The sequence below is a fragment of the Geotrypetes seraphini genome, chromosome 6 (assembly GCF_902459505.1).
Source record: "Geotrypetes seraphini chromosome 6, aGeoSer1.1, whole genome shotgun sequence".
Taxonomy (NCBI): Eukaryota; Metazoa; Chordata; class Amphibia; order Gymnophiona; family Dermophiidae; genus Geotrypetes; species Geotrypetes seraphini.
In genome coordinates, this window is record NC_047089.1 from 44,841,816 (window position 1) to 44,863,561 (window position 21,746).

Below are 21,746 nucleotides of genomic sequence, written 5' to 3' on the forward strand. Positions count from 1 at the left end.
GGGGCGCTTGTTGTTTTCGTGCCAATAGTTTGTGGGTACCCCAGGAGCTGCCACCCACGCCCCATGATATTACGTCACAGACCCAGCATCATACCTGGTCTCCTGCCTCTCAGAATCACCCATTCCTGCCCTCACCCCAACACCCTTTAGTAGTGTGTTATATACCGGGCGATATCCATTCGCCTGGGCTTTACCTGAATACACTTACCATATTAGTTGTGTCGTGTGCTGGTCGTTGGTCACTTTATAGTTTGTTTTTATTAAACATTTTCGGGCAGACACAACAAAGTGTCAAGAATTTGGCGATTTTGGCGGGCTTTTCCAATTTTGTTCTAACTTGCCTATGCCTTGCCGTAGAATTGGTTCAAACCACAGTGACTTTTGCTTGCCTCTGCAATTTTATTTTGCCTAGCCTTTGCATTGATTCTACATTGGGTGTAGAATTTATTAAATCGCGTTTGGTGGTATATGAACTTGTTTGGCGGTATTTGATTTTATCTGGTTTGCTAGACAGGTGTTTGCATTTTTTTGATGATTGTTTGGTGGTATTTGATTATTGGTAACAGTATGATGAATTCCTATTTTTACTTTTAGAACTGCATGCGTGGTTTTGGCATCTCCAGTCCTTGTACTGCACATCATCCAGAGGTCTTCAGTTCCTGTTAATCTTTAATACTTTGGGACAGTGACAGCTTTGGACCAGGTTCAGCCAGTGTTTAAACTAACTTAGCAGATTTGGCCTTCTTACATCCAGCCACCCCAGTATAATGAAGATGAGTGTTCCAAAGAAGAGCAAAATCTACCACTTTCATGATGAATGGGAAATGGACTACTTCTTCACCGTGGTGAAAAACAAGTGTTGTTGTCTAATTTGTAATGCCCCAGTATCCTTGCCCTAAAAGGGTAATCTGGAACGTCATTATAAGGCTCTACAGAGCAATAAGTTTGATGCTGATTTTCCACCCAAAGTGAAATTCGTAAACTGAAGCTCAAAGAACTTAAATTAAAATTGGCTACTCAGTTGATGGCAAAGCCAAGGTCATATTCAGTCAATGCAACCATAGCATCCTTCAAGGTCAGCAACCTGAAGGGGAATTTGTAAAAGATTGTTTTCTTGAAGCAGCTGACAATCTTTTTGAAGGATTTAAAAATAAGAAAGAGATCATAACTGCTTTTCAAGATATACAATTGTCAAGAAACACCGCCGTGCCGCAAATAGAAAAGATATGTGGAGACACAATTGAATAATTGTTGAAGGATGTTTCAAATTGTGTTGCTTTCTCACTCCAACTGGAAGTTCAATAAAGTTTTATTATTTCAAAAAGGTACAAGGGTAACATTGTACAAGAACAATATAGAAAAAATACATACAGAAGTGCAAAAAGAACCATCAAAGTTCAAACGTACAGTAGGGCATCCGCCAGAATAAGAATACAGATAGAGAAAGGCATGAATCGTCTACAGAAAGGAGAATACCCCTATGTGTGAAGGAGACATCCATTCAAATGGAAGAAGATACAGAAACATCCAATAACAATTTCCAAGTGCGTTCAAAAGAGCGCAATACCTTATTTTTAAGGGCCGCAGCCCGCTCATACTTGGCTATAACACAAACTTTATTCCACCACATAGTGTAAGTCACCAATGAAACATTTTTCCAGTTTTGCAATATTAATTTGATAGCTAATTGTAGCAACAGAGTGAAAAGTTTCGAGTCACCAGGACTCAGAGCAGTGGGAAGTTGGTGAGATCCAAGGATGACAATGGCAGGAGTGAGAGAATCATTAATGTTAAACAACTCAGACATATATTTCCAAACAGATTGCGAAAAGGGAATAATCAGTGGGCAATAGAAAAGCTGATGCAAAAAGGTGCTAGTGTCCTTGGTGCAAGACCAACATCGTCCAGTTTCGCTAGATTTAAAATGTGACAATTTATGGGGAGTCCATATAGCCCTATGCAGTACAAAATAAAGAGATTGTTTAAGTGATGAAGAGCAGGAATTCCGGGTTAAAGAAAACCATATCAATTTCCAAGAGTCCAATAAAGGAGGAATTTGTAGATCAAACTCCCAGGTGTGCTCAGTGCCATTCGGGCGGTTTTGTAGTTCATTTTGTAGCCACTTATACCAGCGAGATGCACAGCCCTTGGAAATGTGTAAAGAGGAGATCAAAGCAAGCAAGCTCGGTGAATCACTAGTTAAGTGAGTCTGGCGAATGGCAGATGATAGGCAATGTATCAATTGGATCCAACGAAAGTGTTGGTTGGCGTGAAGACCATAGCGATGTTGTAACTGAGTAAAGGTCAGCCAAGAATTGTCTTTTTTCAAGTCCTGGACCGTCAATATGCCACTTCTCAGCCATTCAAGCCAGCAAACTGGTTCATTCTGTATTTTAAAAGCAACATTGTTCCAAAGAGGCGCAGACATGGTAAGTGACCAAGGGTGAGGTAAAAACTTCTCCACCAGCCCAATTGCAGTCTTTGCACTGTATAGTATGGGATTAGCAGTCTTGGAAATATGTTGGAACGGTCTAAGATGAAGAGGTTGGAGAGATGAGCGAGTCGTTTCCCAGGACAACCAGGATGGTACATAAGCATCTGAGGATGGCAGGAACCAAAAAGAAGATTGTTGCATGATGAAAGCTATGTGGTATTTGTGAAAATCAGGGAAATTAACACCCACACATTCTTTGCTGGCTTTGAGCTTATGCATTGCAATTCTGGGAGGTTTAGACCCCCACAAAAACACAGAGAGAGATTTTTCAACAGTGGAGTAAAAAGAGAGAGGAAATAGTATTGGGATCATGTTCAAAAAGTAGTTTATCTTGGGAGCGATCATCATCTTTATAGTGCTCATTCGTCCCCACCAGGTAAGGCGCAGAGGTGTCCATCGTGACAGAAGATCTTTATTAAGAGAAGTTAGTTTTGTCACATTAAGTGATATAGTTTCATCAATCGTAGGAGCAAAAAATATACCCAAATATTTCAGTACAGAATCAGACCAAGTGAAATCAAAATGCAGAAGATCATGTTTGACTTCAGGGTGATTAAGAGGCATGATTTCTGATTTGGATTGGTTAAGTTTGTAACCTGACACAAGGGCATAATCTGAAATAATGTGAAACTGGAACGGTATAGAGTAATATGTCATCAGCATAGGCCGAATACTTGACAACCATTGAGCCCATCTGTATGCCACTTATGTTATTATTGTTCTTAATAGAGAGTAAAAGCGGTTCCAAAGCGATGTTAAACAGCAATGGTGAAAGAGGGCAGCCTTGACGGGTTCCGCGGCTGGGGTGGAAAGGCGATGATAATTGGTTATTAATCAAGATACTAGTGGATGGAAAAGTATACAAAACCTTAATCATGGCAATAGATGATTCAGAAAAACCAAATCTTCGCAAGGCATGGAAGAGAAAGCTCCATTCCACTCTATCAAAGGCCTTTTCGACGTCTAATCCAAGAGCAATATGAGGTGTGTCTAGAGTCTCTATATGTTTAAGAATGTTGAAGAAGAGTCTGGTGTTGTCACGTGAAAGACGACCAAGCATAAATCCAGTTTGTTCATTAGAGATCAACTTAGGAAGGATTCTTTGCAGTCTGCCAGGAAGGATTTTAGCATAGAGCTTAGCATCCACGTTTATCATGGAGAGAGGTCTGTAGCTTTGAACTTGTTGTTTATCTTTTCCAGGTTTGGGTAAAACCACTATGACCGCTTCAGTGAAAGAGCCGGTGACCTTTTGAGTTCGAACCAAATACTTAAATAGGTTCAACATCGGATTAAGAAGGAGAGATTGAAATGCCAGGTAGAACTCCACCGGGAAGCCATCGGGGCCAGGCGTTTTCCCTTTAGCCATGTCAGATAAGGCTGCAGCAAGTTCAGTTTCGGTGAGAGGTGAGCAAAATAAAGTATTGTCATCATCAGAGATTTCAGGACCTTCCAAGTGATTGAGAAAAGTGTCAATATCAGCGACTGATGGCGATTGTGACATATATAATGTCTGATAATATTCCTGAAATCTTGCCAATATATCAGTACTACCAGTCAAGGTAGTATCGTCAGCAGATTTGATAGATGTGATAAATGTTCGTTCCGTCTGCGACTTAAGGTAGTTGGCCAATAGATGACCAGAGGAGTCATGTTCAGCATAGTAGGTAGCCTCTCTCATAAACAGCGTCTTTCCTGCCGAGTTCGCTAGGAGGGTATTGTATTGTAAGCGTAACTTCATCAGGTGATCAAGTGAAGTCTTATTGTGCGGGTCAGAGCAGACGAGGGCTTCCAGTGATCGGATAAGCGCAGATGTTTTGTTTTTGTTAGCTTTATAAGAGATGATTATACCATGCAAGTATGCTTTGAGCGCGTCCCATAGAGTAGTCCAACAAGTTTGTTCAACAGTGTTGAAAAGAAAAAATTATTTCATGCTATCATTGATAAGTGTCACAAATTCAGGTTCTTCCAGGAGTGAAGAATCAAATCTCCAACCAGGTTTCAATGGAGTAAGACCAAGAGAACTAAACTCCAAGCTAATCATGGCATGATCAGACACTGTAATAGGATGTATAAGTGAATTGGTAACAAAAGGCAGTAATGAGGCAGATAATAGAAAAAAAATCAATTCTTGATAAAGAAGAATGCGGTGATGAGAAAAAGGTAAATTGAGATGTGTCCGGATGTGCAATTCTCCATGGGTCAACGAGGTTCAGATGTTGGATTATGTCTGAAAGAGCCAGCCAAGCTTTAGAGGATTTAGGAGAGGCTGAAGACTTCCTGTCCAGGGTAGGTTCGATGACTAGATTAAAATCCCCACCTATGAGGGAAGGAATTTCACCCATAGCAGTAATATTATTAGCCAGATCATGAAAAAAAGCAGGACAGTCTTTATTGGGAGCATAGATGTTAAATATTGCTAAGGACAAATGTTGAAAAGAGAGTGTGGCTCTCACCCATCTGCCCTCAGTACCATAGGCTTGATCAGTGACTATGAGATCTGGATGTTTCTTAACTAATATGAGAACTCCATTTCTCTTGTCTTTAGCAGGTGAAAAAATAGGAGGTAAAGCCCAGCCACATTTAAATTTAGAAGCTTCCGGTGCATCAAGGTGCATCTATTGCAGGAGGACAATGTCCGGTTGGAGCTGGGAAATATATTGAGATATTTTGATTTTTTTTAATGGGTTATGCAAACCTTTCACATTCAGTGAAATACATTTAAGAGGCATCATACAGGAGATTAAAGTCAAATGCAAATACTGTACTCATAATCAAAACAAAAACAGCACTTCTGTAGAATATACATTCTCTGTAGCAATAAAAAAAACATAATACAATAGAGAATAGACCAACGGGTCAGTGAGTGAGGGAAAAAAGGCAAACATGAACAAGCAACAGCAAACCTATGCTTGTAATGACAGATTCACACAGAATACACATATTGAATCATGTAATAATCAGTAACATCTAATTTGAGTTGAGGCATTGAGAGCCTAGCAAGAGTGAACAGATATTGAAAGCAGAAAGAGAATAGTAATGCAAAATAAAAAGAAAATGAAAATGAGAGGCCGCTGCCATATAAAACACATGTAATAGTGCAGACAGTGAAAGCAGCAATGAGGAAAACAAATAAAGCTTATGGTCATGGAAACAAAAAACATATCAGGAGACAAGGAAATAAGAGTAAAGACAGGCATAATCAAAATGGAGATGGCTTAGCAATAAAAAGGGAATGAGCAGTGTAAAATCTGAGACAAATAAAACCCGATGGAAGTACGGGCTGTAAAGCAATTAAGTAGTCATGTAGCATCGATCGTGCTAGGAGAGATGGATTCCAAATAGTCACCCAACAGATTCGGATCTGTGAAGTCTTTAGTGCGGTTCTGGATCGTGACTCTTAAACGAGCAGGGTAAAAGATTCCAAAGCGAGCATTGAGTGCCTTGAGACGAGGCCTGTATTCAAGCAGCTGTTTTCTTAGACGCGCTGAGGTCTTACTCAGATCAGGAACGAACATAATATTCCGCCCTTCAAATTTCAGCGGCGCCTTCATTTTTGCCTTTTGCATAATCTCAAGTGTCTGGTTGAAACGAAGCAGGCTTATTATCACCGGTCTCGGGAAATTCTCACGTGGAGTGCGCTGCGAGTTGATGCGGTGAGCGGCTTCAATCTCGAGCGGCTGGGTAAAGGTGATATCGAGTAAAGTAGGTATGGTGTCCTGCAGAAATTTTATCAGATTCTGGCCCTCCCGACCCTCCGAAAGACCAAGGATATGGATGTTCCTCTTACGGGCACGATCATTTGCCTCGTTCAGATCCGTTTCCAGCTGTGCCACGCGCTTAAGATGGCGCTGCAAATCTTTCACGTTGTCTTCTGTGACACGCTGTTTTGTCTCGAGACTCTACACGAGTGCGAAAGTGTAAGATATCTGTTTTCATAGTAGCCATATCCTGCTTAATGTCTTCAATATTGGAGTTAGTCTCTGAAATCATATCTTTTAGTGCACGAATCTCCTCTATGAGCACAGTCATCGGCACTTCCTCCGATTTCGAGGTCTGAGGCTTCGAAGGAGAGGGAGGATCAATTTTCATGCGTTTCCCACTTTTAGATGCTGACATCGCTGTATATCAATCGAGAAATCTCTCTAGTTGACGCGATGAGCAAATAGCAGTAAATTAAGCAGCGTTGAGAAAGCGTATTCTTAATTTTATAGCAGAGGTTTACCGGAGCTCAAATTCAAGCTGCCATTCCTCCTGAAGCTCACTAGCGCCCCCCCCACTCCAATTGGAAGAATCTACAGACATAAGATATATAGCCCAGTTACTAGTCTTTATCCGGATGGTTTTTGAAGACTTCAGTGTTAAAGAAGAACTACTTGGAATGATTTCTTTAAAAGGGAGAACTACCAGTCAGGAAATATTCAGTTCTTTTCATTCTTTTGTGACAAAGTATAATCTTCCATTGCATAGACTTGTTTCCATCACTACTGATGGAGCAAGAGCAATGACAGGTGAGGTTAAGGGTTTCATAGCCCTCTGTAGACAGCAATTTGACTTCCCAGATTTCCTTTCTTACCACTGCATCATTCACCAGCAAGTTTTGGCAAGCAAGAGACTCAATACAAAGACTGTCATGGACATCACTTTCAAAATTGTAAATTCAGTTCATGGAAGATCACTTCAGAGACGTCTTTTCAATCTTATTCTTGATGAAGAGGCAACGGAAATCATTTTGCACACAGATGTAAGGTGGCTAAGTAGGCCCAAATTTCTGCACAGATTTTGTGATTTGCTGAATGAAATAAGAAGTTTTTTGAAGGAGAGGGGAGATGACCAAGCAGAGTTGGAAGATGAGGAGTGGTTATGTGATCTGGCATTTCTCGCTGACTTTACATGCAAACTAGTGATATGAACCTTGAACTACAAGGTAAAAACAAATGCATTGGCGAGATGATGAGTACAGTTTCATCCTACAAGAGCAAATTTGAGCTAATGATGACTGACCATGCAAACAACACTTTTGATCATTTTTCTAATATGCAGGACCATCTGGGACAATATCCAAATTTTGTTTTTCAGAACAAGAAGTATGTGACAGAAATCTGTTCTGTTATCCAGGAATTTGAAAATAGATTCTATGACTTCCATAAAATTGGAACAGTTGTGGAGTACTTGCCATACCCATTCAAAGTAGATGTGGACATTAAAGAAACTGTAGCTGCTATCAGTAAAAAATTACTCACTGAACAAGCCACCACTTGAAAACGAAATATTAACCCTTAAAAATTACATTTTTCTCAAGACCCGTGCTGAGCAAGAATCGTTTTGGAAGCTAGTGCCTAGAGACAAATTTCCCAACTTGAGACGATGCAGTGAAGTTGTACACTTCTGTTTCGATTCAACTTATTTGTGTGAATCTGCGTTTTCCTATCTGAAAATGACAAAGAGTACACAACGTTCCGACACGACGGATGAACATCTCCAGGATTCCCCGAGACTGGCCCTCACGCAATATTCACCCAACTTCAAAAAGCTGGTGGATGAATTGCAGTATCAGACGTCTCACTAATGAGCAAGAGCGAAATATTAAAGATTGTGCAAGATCAGCCTGGATCTATACTCGACCTAAATTTAACATAAATTACACAATAAAAGTTAAAGAAAGCTATTAAGACAGTTAAAGAAATTATTACTCAATAAAACTTTAAGGAAAAATTTCCCTTTGCAGTTCTTACTAGATCTTCATCTCTGTTTTGTTTTTGCTTAATTTGCTTAACAGCTGATCACATCCAAGTAAATGACAGAAGGTTCATTAAAAAAAGGTGGGGGGGGGTGGAGAGAATCCTCCCACTTTATTGGGTTAAAATTTAATTTGAAACTTATCCCCTCTTCTATTAAACTGCACTAGCAGTTTTTAGTACAGAGCACTGCGCTGAATGGCCCGCGCTGCTCCCGACGCTCATAGGAATTCTATGAGCGTCTGGAGCAGCGCGAGCCATTCAGTGCAGCTTCCCGTGCTAGAAAACTGCTAGCGTAGTTTAATAGAAGAGGCCCTTAATTTTCATGGTAGTAGATCACTGGCACTTTTGGCTGGAAAAAGTAGATCATGACCTGTTGAAGTTGGACATGCCTGCTCTAAGAGAGCCCACGTGCTTATCCCAAGCCTTCGTGAATTCAGACACAGTCCCACTGGGACAGATAGGGAAAATGCTTGAAGTACCTGTATGTATACTGCTTTGAGCGCAATTGTAAAACTATAAAAAGGCAGTATTCAAGCCCCTATCCCTTTCCCTTAGCCCTATAGCTGTCTAGATTCAAACAATTTTTACTGATGATACAAAAATACAACCCGGAAAACAATTGAGAAGTACATAGCAAAACAAGAATGGTGACACAAACTGCAAAAAACTATAGGAATATCATCAAATTTTTAACCACACCGCCATCACATTAATTCCCACCCCCCTTGAACAAAAAGAAAGTCCCCTCCAATCCCTTCTCTCCCATAACAGATCAGCAGGTTACAGCAAATAAGAAGTAGCCAAGGCCTTGATTCCTTAAAGACCCCAGCCCTGGAAGAAGGGGAACAAAGGGTCACAGAAGTCCCGAAACACAAACAAATCCCCAAAAACCAAGAGAAAAAAAAAGGGGGGTCTGACTCTTCCACAGCAACCGCCCCCAACCCATGACGGGCGAAGAGAGTGCTCACCTCCGGAGCGAAGAGACACAGACCAGCAATCACACCAGTAAGTATCAAAAGGAATTAAGCACTAAACTTCTAGCTCTGTGTGGCAAAGAATCAAGATAGGGCCCCCAGATTTTCAAAAAAAATATTTTTCTGTTTAAAAGAAGTACGCATCTATTCCCTTTCCATCAGCATGCGAGTATGTAGGTGATTCCGCCAAGCCCAAAAGGAAGGGGGTTCAGCAACAGTCCAGACCTGCAAGATCACCTTCTTAGCCAATACCCCGGCCTTCCATACCAAAAACCGGTGAAAACGATTAGAGAGTCTGAAAGTCTCATATTTATATAACAAAAAACCAGCTGGAGAAAACATCAAAGGGAAAGTCAAAAGACCCTCCAAATAATAAACCACTCTCCTCCAAATACCACGCACCACATTGCAGCTCCAAAAAGTGTGAAAAAAAAGACTTCAGCCCTTACCCGCATTTTTAGCCCTATAGCTTTCTTTTTTTTTTTTTTACAGGGAAGAAAATTTTAACACAATAATACTTTTACAACAATCATCATAGTGATAAACCCCTTCTTAGACCACAATAAACAGGGGGTGACCAAAACTAAAATTAGAGAGAAGTTTAGAGGAATAGTACAAAGAAGAAAGGCATAATGTATCTAGCGCCCATTACTATTATTATCCCTTAATCCTTAATGATCTGCTTAACATCTAGAAATTCCTTCAGATGGTTAGGAGAGAAAAAAACATATTTTAACACCTAAGTACCTAACCAGGCATTTGCAGGGATACACCAATAAAAATGTTGCTCCAATATTTATAGTCTGTTGTCGCATTGCAAGAAATTCTTTCCTCCGTTCCTGTGTAGTCTTAGCTACGTCAGGATATTTCCATATTTTCCGTCCCCCAAATAATTTTTGGGAATTTTTGAAAAACAATTTCATAATCATATTCACATCCTGTTCAAAGACAAATGATACTAGTAATGTTGCTCTGTCCATTTCAGATGTTATCGTTTGTTCCAGTAAAGCCGTCACATTTGCAAAATCTATCACATTTGTCTCTCCTTCTCTTACTTTCCCAATCTCATTTCCATTTACCTTTCCATTTCCGTCAGGCATCTTTTTATTTGGTAGGTAATAAATTTTGTTAATTGGAGGAATACAGTTTGAAGAAATTTCCAAATTCTCAATGAAGTATCTTTTCAACAAATCAATAGGTAACATTCCTGAAGTTTGAGGAAAATTTAGAAAGCGGAGGTTCAAACGCCTATTAAAATTTTCAAATTGTTCTAGTTTCTTATGAATGATGGAGCTATCTTTAATTGACGCCAATTTGAATTGTTGCAATTGTTGTATATCCACCTGCATTTGCTTGGCTTGGCCTGTATACTCTAACTTCATAGATTCAACTGACCCAGTCAATAATTCCAATTTTTCATTTAATTTTGTTACCTCTTCAGTTGATTTTTCAATTTTCCCTTCCATCCTTTGCACCAATTGCCAGATGCTATTCATAGAGACCTCCATCTGGGAGAGAGAAAGATCCCCTCTCTCTGCTGTTGTTTCCATCTGCCGTTCCGCCGACAACGCTGTGCTCTCGCCGGGAGACCCCACGCTTTCACTTCCGGAAGCGTGTGTCTCTCGCCACAGCGTTTCGGCTGTTGCCGGACACGGAGGCGTCATGGGAGCCGAAGGAGACAGCGATGTCTCAGTGCTCGAAAGGGCCAGTGACTCCCTCCCATCACCGCCCAACGCCGAGCTCTCCACTCCAGCTTGTGTGGGCGCCAGAGAAGGCGCGAAGAAACGATCCATCGTCTGTTGAATCGGGGTGGACGTCAGGGCCAACGAGGCAGAGACCCTAAGCACCCCTTTCCTCTTAGAAGGCATCTATATCAGGTATAATGAAAATACAGGCTAGGAGCTTGTTATCAGCGTCTCTCGCAGCTTCTCTACATCGCCGCCATCTTCAGCCCTATAGCTTTCTGAACAGAACATGGAGGGCCAGTAAATGTTCTGCTCGTCTGGGGCTATTGCTTAAATCAGTGCTTCTCAACCAGTGTGTCACGAGGACTGAACAGACTCAAAAGTGTACCACAGAATACAGACCTGTGGTTATCATTCCCTATAAAAATGGAATTTTACAAGTGTTGCAATCATAGTCAGTTCATACAGCAGCACACAACTGTTTTTTGGTTTCATTGCTTGAAAATAATTATTCTTGGTGACATCTGTTTGTATTAGATTTGACTTCCTTGAGACTATTTTACTGTATTTGTAAACAGTGTAAGTTACATTTACATCAACATGTCATCTTCCCAATAAATGAATAAATATTTTACCTTTGTTGTATATTCAGACAGCAAGACAGATGGAATAAGTTTATCAAAGTTACTTGCCGGATCTCTTATTACAGAAGACAAATTCACATGAGATCTGCAGATTTTCCAGTTCCTTCCTCTGAGCTCACTATCATGGTTACATTTAAAACATTTGACTCCCACAAAACATCTGTGAGTAATGTGACAAAATCCAGCTCTTGCAGATAGGGCAGCCCTAGACGATTGGTTTTAGAAGGTGTTCTTGAGATCTTTTTTTTTCCATGAAAACCCCCCCAAAAACCCAGCCCAGTTTTCAAATCCAAAATACTGTATATTCATCATCTAATTGTCTGATTTTGAGCAAGTCACTCAACCAACACCTTTCAGCCCATCTTCATATTAAAGATGACTCATATATCATGCAGTTCTTTGTCTCTTAAATGTCTCTTTTAAGTGCTTTATGTGCCTGGTGATACTATACAGCCAATCTATAATAATAAAATGCTAGCTGTGCATGCGCACTCACGCTGCGTGTTCCCTGATCCCTGTTCTGTCAGGATGTGGCAGCACGAGTGCGCATGTGCGTACTACGTCACCAGCCGACGATCGCCTCCACAAGCCTGCTCCCACCCATCCGACGATCGCCTCCACAAGTTTCCACAAAGAGCGCCTCTTGCTCCCGCCCCCCCTCTCCGGGACGAAACGAGAACTGGAGCCGGGCCGCCCTCCACGACAGACCAGAGCAGTCCGAGTCCTTTGCCACCCACCCCCCTTCCCTTCCCACGGACTCGACTACGAACCCAGCGATTCAAGCAGCGTGTGCAGCAGTCTTCACACGCTGCTTCGGGCCCTTCTACTGCCCTGATTTGCTCTCCCGCGTCTCTGATGATGTCATCAGGGACGTGCCAGAGTAAATCAGGGCAGTAGAAGGACCCAAAGCAGCGTGTGAAGACTGCTGCTCACGCTGCTTGAATCGCCGGGTTCGTAGTCGGGTCTGCAGGAAGGGGGGGCGGCAAGGACTCTATCCGAGTAAATAAAAAACTCTGGGGAGAACGGCAGAGACCAGCCCTGTACTAACTCCCGTGGACAGGGGGAGCAGGAAGAGGTGCTGATGGACAGGGGGAAGGTAAAACAAAGGGAGAAGGGCTGCTGCTGGATAAGGGGAGCAGTGAAGGGGTGGTGGTGGACACAGGGAAGGTAAAAAGAAGGGAGAATGGACAGGAAAAAGCGGCTAAGGAGACAGAGAGAGAAAGAAATAAAGACAGACCCATACATATATTCTAGCACCCGTTAATGTAACGGGCTATAAAGCTAGTATTAAAATATTAATTTCTTCCTGAGGCATCAATGGCAAACAAGTTGCTAGAAATTATTAAAAATGGGATGGTTAACAAGACTACGAATGTTATAATGCCCCTGTATCGCTCCATGGTGTGACCTCACCTGGAGTATTGTGTTTAATTCTGGTCTCCTTATCCCAAGAAAGATATAGTGGCACTAGAAAAGGTTCAAAGAAGAGCGACCAAGATGGCAAAGGGGATGTATCAGGAAAGGCTAGCGCTCTTCAGCTTGGAAAAGAGACCGTTGAGGGGGGAGATATGATTGAAGTCTACAAAATCCTGAGTAGAGTAGAACGGGTACAAGCGGATCGATTTTTCACTCCGTCAAAAATTTCAAAGACATGGGGACACTCGATGAAGTTACAGGGAAATACTCAATTACAAAAAAAAATAAATAAAATAAACCAATAGGAGGAAATAATTTTTCACTCAGAGTATAGTTAAACTCTGGAATGCGTTGTGAGAGGTTGTGATAAGAGCAGATAGCGTAGCTGGTTTTAAAAAAGGTTTGGACAATTTCCTGGAGGAAAAGTCCATAGTCTGTTATTGAGAAAGACGTGGGGGAAGCCACTGCTTGCCCTGGATCGGTAGCATGGATTGTTGCTACTCTTTGGGTTTTGGCCAGATACTAGTGACCTGGATTGGCCACCGTGAGAACAGGCTATTGTGCTTGATAGACCTTTGCTCTGACCCAGTAAGGCTCCTCTTATTTTCTTAGGAGAGGAGGCGTGGCCTAGTGGTTAGAGCAGCTGCCTCAGCACCCTGATGCGAGTTCAGTTCCCACTGCAGCTCCTTGTGATTCTGGGCAAGTCACTTAACACTTCATTATCCCAAGCACAAAATGAGTACCTGTTGAAAATATGTAAAACCCACTTTGATTGTGTAACCGCACAGGAAAAGCAGTATCCCATCCTCTTTACCACAGTTATTCCAGATTTCCCACAGAGAAGACTAGAGGTTTCTATAGCTCCACAGAAAAAGAGATGCCTTCGTGTCCTCTTTCTCAGCAGCGTGATGTCACACACACCTTCTTAACAGTGCTGTGGCTTGTGAGCTGATGACATTCAGAAAACAAAAAAATGTGTAGCCACTGCTCTCTCCTTCAAAGGCTGCCGCTCATTCCCAACTAGAGTTACAGCGTCTGCAGTCAGAGTTCTGGGAATGGGTCTAGCAATTATTGAAAGGCAGCTCTCAGTCCTCCTTCTTACATCCAAATAAGTTCACTGACCATTGATGCATGTTTGTAAGGGAAACATTCCCTGGCTCCTATATCTTTAGGCAGGAACCCCTTCCTCCTCCTCCTATTTATCACATATATAGCACTGAAAGGCGTACAAAGTGCTATACATTTTGACATTCAATAGATGGTCCCTGCTCAGAAGAGCTTACAATCTAACTTGGACAGACAGACATGAGATATAGGGTTGGGGATGCAGAACCCAAGGTGAGAGGAGTTAGGAGTTGAAAGCAGTCTTGAAGAGGTGGGCTTTTAACTTGGACTTGACGGAGATGGAGCCTGTCTTAGGGATTCAGGCAGTTTGTTCCAGGCACACGGCACAGCAAGATAGAAGGGACAGAGTCTGGAGTTGGCAGAGGAGGAGGAGAACACAGATAGGAGGGACTTACCAGCTGAGCAGAGCTTATAGGGTTGGGGGGGGGTGGAACATAGGAGGTAGATAAGTGAAGAGAGATAATGAAGGCAGTTGAGTGAATGCATTTGTAGGCCAGTATGAGAAGTTTGAATTGTATTCCGAAATGGATGGGACGCCAATGAAGTGACTTTAGGAGAGGGGTAACAAGAGTATAGTGGCTCTCATGGAATATGAGTCGTGCAGCCAAATTCTGACGGATTGAAGGGGAGAAAGATGGCTGAACGGAAAATCTGAGAGTAGCGAGTTGTAGTAATCTACGCATGAGGTGATGAGGGCATGGACAAGGGCTTTGGTAGGGTCAGATTTTGGTAATATTATAGAGGAAGAAGCGGCAGGATTTAGAGATATATTGTATCTTATCTTCCATCTTATTCCTGTATCTAGAAATACCAGCCCAGTCCAATATACACTTATCATTTTTGTCTTTGTCCAAAATGTCATAAAAAGTACTCCTGTGGTGAATCAGCAGTTCAGAAATTTACTAAGCAACTGCTACACTTCACATCACATAAGAACATAAGAACTGCCTTCTCCAGATCAGACCTAAGGTCCATCGAATCTGGTGATCCGCACTCGCGGAGGCCCAGTCAGGTGTACACCTGATGTAGTTTTAGTCACCCATATCCCTCTATGCCTCTCGTAAGGAGATGTGCATCTAATTTGCTTTTGAATCCTTGAATGGTGGATTCCGTAATAACCTCCTCTGGGAGAGCATTCCAGATGTCCATCACTCGCTGCGTGAAGCAGAACTTCCTGACATTTGTCCTGGCCTTGTCCCCCCTTAGCTTCAGTCCTTGTCCTCTTGTCTGTGTCACATTGGACACTGTACATAATTTTTTTTTCCTGCTCTATTTTGTCGATTCCTTTCAGTATTTTGAAAGTCTCAATCATATCCCCTCGCAGTCTCCTCTTCTCAAGGAAGAACAGTCCCAGTTTCTTAAGTCGTTCCTCATATTCCAAGTTCTCCATGCCATTTATTAGCTTTGTTGCTCGTCTCTGCACCCTCTCCAGCAGTTTTATATCCTTCTTTAGGTTGGGAGACTTTGCACTTTTCCACATTAAACTTCATCTGCCATTTCTCCGCCCACTTCTCTAACTGACACAAGTCACTCTGGAGTATCTCGCTATCCTTCTGGTTCCAACTTCCTGTAGATTAGAGAATAACATGGGGACAAATTTTTCCCCATCCCTGCGGGAACTCATTTTCCTGTCTCGGCGAGTCCTTTTCCTGCCCCTGTCCCATCCCTATCTCTATAAGCTCTGTCCTCATTTGCACAAGACTCAAACACTTTAAAATCCTAAGTGTGATTAAGGCAGAGCTTATAGGAATAAGACAGGGACAGCGACCGACAAAACTCATGGTGACGGGACAGGGGGTTCTTGCAGGGATGGGGACAAATTTGTCACCGTGTCATTCTCTACCGTAGATCATCAAAGTCAGCAACAAATTTTGAAACATAAAATAAGACATGAGCTGTGATTTCTAAAATCAAATTAATTTTCCCACACCAAAAGAATTACCAGAACTAGCGGAAATATTTGTTATTTATGAAGAAACATACTGTAATTCTATTGAGTATAATTGGCTCGTTTTACAAAACATAACATCACAGCAGATTTCTAGACTTCATAGCCATGAGTTCAATGCGGTTAACAAAAGATTATGCTATGAAAAAATACAGGAATCTATAATAATAAAACCCTAGAGCGCGCATGCGCTGTCGAAAGTCCGTGAGTCCTGGTGGCATGAGGTGTGCTTCTGTGCCAGTCCTCACGGTGCCTGCGCTAGCTGGAGGTGCATGTGCCAGCCACTCCTCCCTCCCGCTGCCGGCCCTCTTCAAAGCAGCCTGCTGAGGTTCGCCAGCCACAGTAGTGAACCTTGCAGGCCGCTCTCCACCTTCCCGATGCAATGCAAGAAACAAAAGGATCGGTGAAGAAAACTATAAGAAAAAAAAGCAAATCCAGGTAGGCAAAGGCGGGACGGAGGCTGCAATCGGCAGCAGCTGCCGCTGCTCCTCTCCGCCGGCCCCTGCTGGCAGCCTCCTCCGCCCCGTCCTCTCTGCTCTGGTGGCCCGCACAAAAGAAGGAGCGGATGAAGCAAGATCCCGTGCAAAGGGAAATGCAAGGGGGTTGAAAAAGCGAAAGGTGGGACGGGAAGGGAAAAGGGAGAAGGAAGAAGCCTAAAATGAAAAAAAAAACCCCAAAACAACTTTATACAGGAAGAGGAGTCTCTAGCACCCGTTAATGTAACGGGCTTAAAGACTAGTACAGTGGTGCCTCGCATAACGAACGCCTCGCACAACGAACGCTGCACACAACGAACTTCATGTCTTGATTCACACAACGAACTTCGTTTCACACAACGAACTTCACACAACGAACTTCGTTTCACACAACGAAGTCGCCCGAGCTGCCGATGTATTGCATCCTTCCGCGCAGGCACTGCAGGCAGTCGTTAGTCACTGCGCTTAACTGCCCTCTCTCACTGTATACAGTCGTCCTTTTAAGATAAACTCAATATTTTTTATATATCATGGCTTCTAAAAAAAGCAGGAAGGTGATTTCTGTTGAAATGAAACGGGAAATAATTAGAAGGAGTGAATATGGGGTAAAACAGTGTGACCTCGTCAAAGAGTTTGGCCTCAGCAAGACCACCATTTTCACCATTTTGACAAATTTATCTTTTTTTATGTCATCTTAGCATATTTTATGCTGCAGAACGAATTATTTTTTTTAACATGTATTGTTATGGGAAAACGCGTTTCACATAACGAACTTTTCGCATAACAAACTTGCTCCTGGAACGAATTAAGTTCGTTGTGTGAGGCACCACTGTAATATAATATACAGAAATCTAATTGATCAAAAATTTAGAGACAAGAAAAGTTTTTAACAGTTTTCTAAAATGTTCATAAGACATGAATCAATTAATAATAAATGAAAATCTTTCTCACAGTAAACTGCTTGGTAGGAAAGACAATGCCCATAATGTTTCTTACTTTTACAGCCCTTGGCTGACGGGAACGTAAATAGGGCATGAGATTTTCTACTATTCTTATGCGCCACAATAACAAATCTGTCGGCAAGGTATAATGGGGCAACACCAAAGGCAACTTTATAATATAAGCATCCCAACTTAAAAAATTACCCAGGCCTCGACCAGAAGCCAATGCAACTCAAGGTAATAGGCTGTGTGCAGCATATTTCTCATTATTACATATTAAGGATCATCCTTTCTCAAAAAACATTAGGTTTTCAGCTTTTGAGAAAGACCACCCATCACCTGAAAGGCAACCCTGCCATATTGCAAGCTTTCTGCACCAAAGAAAAAGTCATTCTCGATGGTCCTTGCGAACAGATGAAGTCTGACAGGACAGGATGCCTCCAAATTGTTCCACATGTCCTGAGATGATTGACGATATCCAAACAAAATAACCCCAAAACAAGAAAAAATATCAAAAAGGTAAACTATTGGATTTTTTCACCACAAAAATAGGAAATGAAACGGTAGAGAAATTATTTATAAAATTATTATGTGGAATGAGAGTATTCAGTATTCACAACTCACAGATCAATATGGTGCCTAAAAACACATAGAGCTCCTTTTACGAAGGTGCGCTAGCTGAAAAACTACCGCCTGCTATTCCACTCGATAAGGCCCTAACGCGCCTTCGTAAAAGGAGCCCATAATTCAATATTCTTCCACCCCTACATTCCTATATTGAATAACAATAAATTAGTGTTCATTGTCAAGACATTATGCCATTGATAGTAGTGTAGTGAAAATTTTAAAGCAAAAATGCAGTACTTATCTTGGATAATATATCAAATGCTGTATCTCAATAATAGCGCGTGCTGTTTAAGTTCGACGGGGCTCCGTTTTGGAGGAAAAACTCCCTTCCTCGTGAGCTGTAGCACTGCTTGTTGTTGCCTGTAATCCAATCCAGCAATCAATGAGACACAAATGGCAGAATGAAAAATGGCCGGAGATGTTTCAGGCACTTTAAACCTTATCATCCCCGTGTTATTCACGTGGTCCGCACCACACGATGCTTCACCAGCAGGATTTGCAAGCTCACCAGAAGCAGAAACCTAATAAGGAACCTCTGATCAGTGTATCTTCCAGGGACCAATTAGATGCTGTTAATTATAGCTGATATTGCAAAAGGGCTATTTACGCGATATCACATCAGCATATTTAACACAATAAATTAAAAGAACACATTTGTGCTGCTCACATTAGCATTCCTGCACATCACTTCTACACTGTTCTCCATGGTTCTGGTTTATCTCAAGATTGTGGTTTTAGCACGTAATTTATGCTTTCCAATGAGTGGTGCAGACATCAAAATTTAGAAAAAGTAATATTTATCTTAAAGGCATGTTATGCATAAGCCTGCTTTCACCAGGGAACTAATTCACTAAGCTGTGTTATTTGTACTCTGTCTGGTAAAAAAAAAAGAAAAAGCACTCAATTTACTAAGTCCCTGTGAGACACAAACATTTACCCTGACATATGTGCTGAATATGTAAATAGGGAAATAATGAGTCAAGTAGCTATAATCACTTTGTGATTATATTATATTATGATCAGGAGCACATTATCCCTCAGGGTGGACAAATTTCTTTCTTGCTGCTCCTTATAAAAAGAAAGCCAAACAGAGCGTTGTGGCAGGTGGAATTTCCTATCCATTAAGTCCAACAATTAAGATCCTAAGGATCACATTATACCAGAGGTGTCAAACTCAGTCACATTAAGGGGCTGAAATCCAAAACACAGGCTAAGTACCGGGCCAGACTCCGCTCATCTCCACCCCAGACCCCGCCCCCATAATAGTACTAATTGTAACACTATTTTTTCCATTCATTTTTCATATATACATACACACAATATAATCTCATTAACAACACATAATGATTAACCACAAAATTAAACTACACAAAGCACACTGTATGCGTCTCAACATTTATTCCTACCAGATCACAGATAATCCCTATGCAAATACGGGACCACAAACTAAAAGTACTAATATATACAAACGAAACCCAAAGATTCAAGACTCTGCATGCAGTACAACCCCAGAGAAAAAGAAACAAATGCATTTCTTCCTGAACAGCAGATGTAAATTCTCAAAATTGACATAATTCAATCACTAAATTGAAAATAAAATCATTCCCCCTACCTGTTGTCGTCTCCCTCCCTCCATGCTGTGCCTCAATTAGGCACCTCCCTCTGGCGGGTGTCTCACCTTCTGGCCTGCTCCCACCGGGCCATTTTATGTTGCCTGCGGTGCAATGTGTGTTTTCATTGCTGCCCACCCCCACCCCCCGTGTTATCTTCTGGCCAGCTCCATCACTGCCGCAGTGTGCACAAAGCCATGTGCGGCGGCTCCTTGCGCATCCCGCACTTCATCCGGAAGCCTTCCCTCTGACGTTGCGATGTCAGAGAGCAGGCTTCCAGTTCAGGTGCAGGACACGCATAGGAGCCGCTGCCCACGGCTTTGTGCACTGCGATAGTAAGGAGGAGGGAGCCAGCCAGCATAGAGCTATATCACAGGTTCCAGCCTCTTCCTCTCAAAAATAAAGTGAAACAATGCAGCTGAAATAAAGCATGTCCCAATACAGACTCACCAGTTCCGTGTACTGTTTTGGGACTTCAGTTGCTGTATTTTGCTTTATTTTTGACAGGGCCGCTGTCGGGTCTGGCTGAAGTGATTTTTGTGTTAGCTCCAATACAGGACATACAGTATATGGACTGAAAATTAGATGGCGCGTCAAAACTGCGCGGGACATTGCCACACAGCCATTCACGCACAGACAATCGTGTGCAGGACTTCTGCGTGCCGCCTAAAAACTGTTACTGTTAGTGCTCACGTTGGGGGGACCCCCCCCCCCCACTATACTGAAAACTGCTGACTACCCAAAAACCGAAGGAAAACAGCAGTTTACAGTGTAGTGGGGGGGGGTTCCCTCCTCCACACACCCCAACTTGAGCGTGAACACTTCTCAGTTTACTGGAGGGGTTCCCCTCCCAGATCCTCACTCACAGCAATAACAGGAACAGTTTTTAGCCGGCGTGGGGTTGTCGGTGCGCCATTGTCGGCGTGTCAATGTCCTGCGCGATTCCGTTAAGGAACTAAAAATTATTAGCGACAGATTTTTCTGAGATCTCTTTTTTTTCTCACCTATTTTTGTTTGCTTTTTTGAATGCAGAGGTCTTTTGTTCATAGTTTTCTTATACTGCAGTATCCCCAGGCTAGGAAGAAGGGTCTTGTCTTCTACTACTTCTTGTCTTCTACTACTTCTTGTCTTCTACTACTTCTTTAATTATCTGCGTGTCAGCGAACAGGGGAAGGATAATGTCTAGAAGGAATAAATTGCTAATCCCATCTTTCTATAATCCTGTGCACACAATTTTGCATTTAGGACCTGATTGTATATATAGCACCTAAAAAATTGATGTCAATCATTACGGTACTTACAGTGTTTCTATAAAAGGCACACACCATATATAGAATCATGCTTTGGCTGTAGACGGCATAACATTTAGGTCAAGAAAAACCAGGCCTAAATTCCTGCCCCTGCGTTGTTTGCCGATCGGGCATATTCTATAACAGTGCACATAAAGTTTAGGAAGGCTAATAAGGCTAATATGGAAAAAGTCCCCCCCATCTCTCAACCAACAAAAAATTAGGACTTATAAACATTATTGTCTTCAATATGTGTATGATTTACCACACAAGAAAACTATCAGATGCCTGCGCTGATTGCTCATAGAGATTTAAATCAGCTTTTAGCATGTATATGGTGTCTTTCATTAAGCTTGATGCGTTCTATTTTTTATATAATTCTTATATATGATTTTCAAAAAATGCTTAATAGCATCGGCATTGATAAATAATCAACAGAGACCGGCACTTATCTTAAAGTCTGTCGGCCGGTTGCTCTGTCTTGATACTTGTAGCCTCAGCTAGTGGCCCAACGGGACTAGTTATAGAAACATAGAAATAGACGGCAGATAAGGGCCACGGCCCATCAAGTCTGCCCGCTCCAGTGATCCTCCCTATCTATCTTTGCGGATAGATCCCACATGTCTATCCCATCTGGCCTTAAAATCTGGCACACTGCTGGCCTCAATAACCTGAAGTGGAAGACTATTCCAGCGATCAACCACCCTTTCAGTGAAGAAGAACTTCCTAGTGTCACTGTGCAGTTTCCCGCCCCTGATTTTCCACGAATGCCCCCTTGT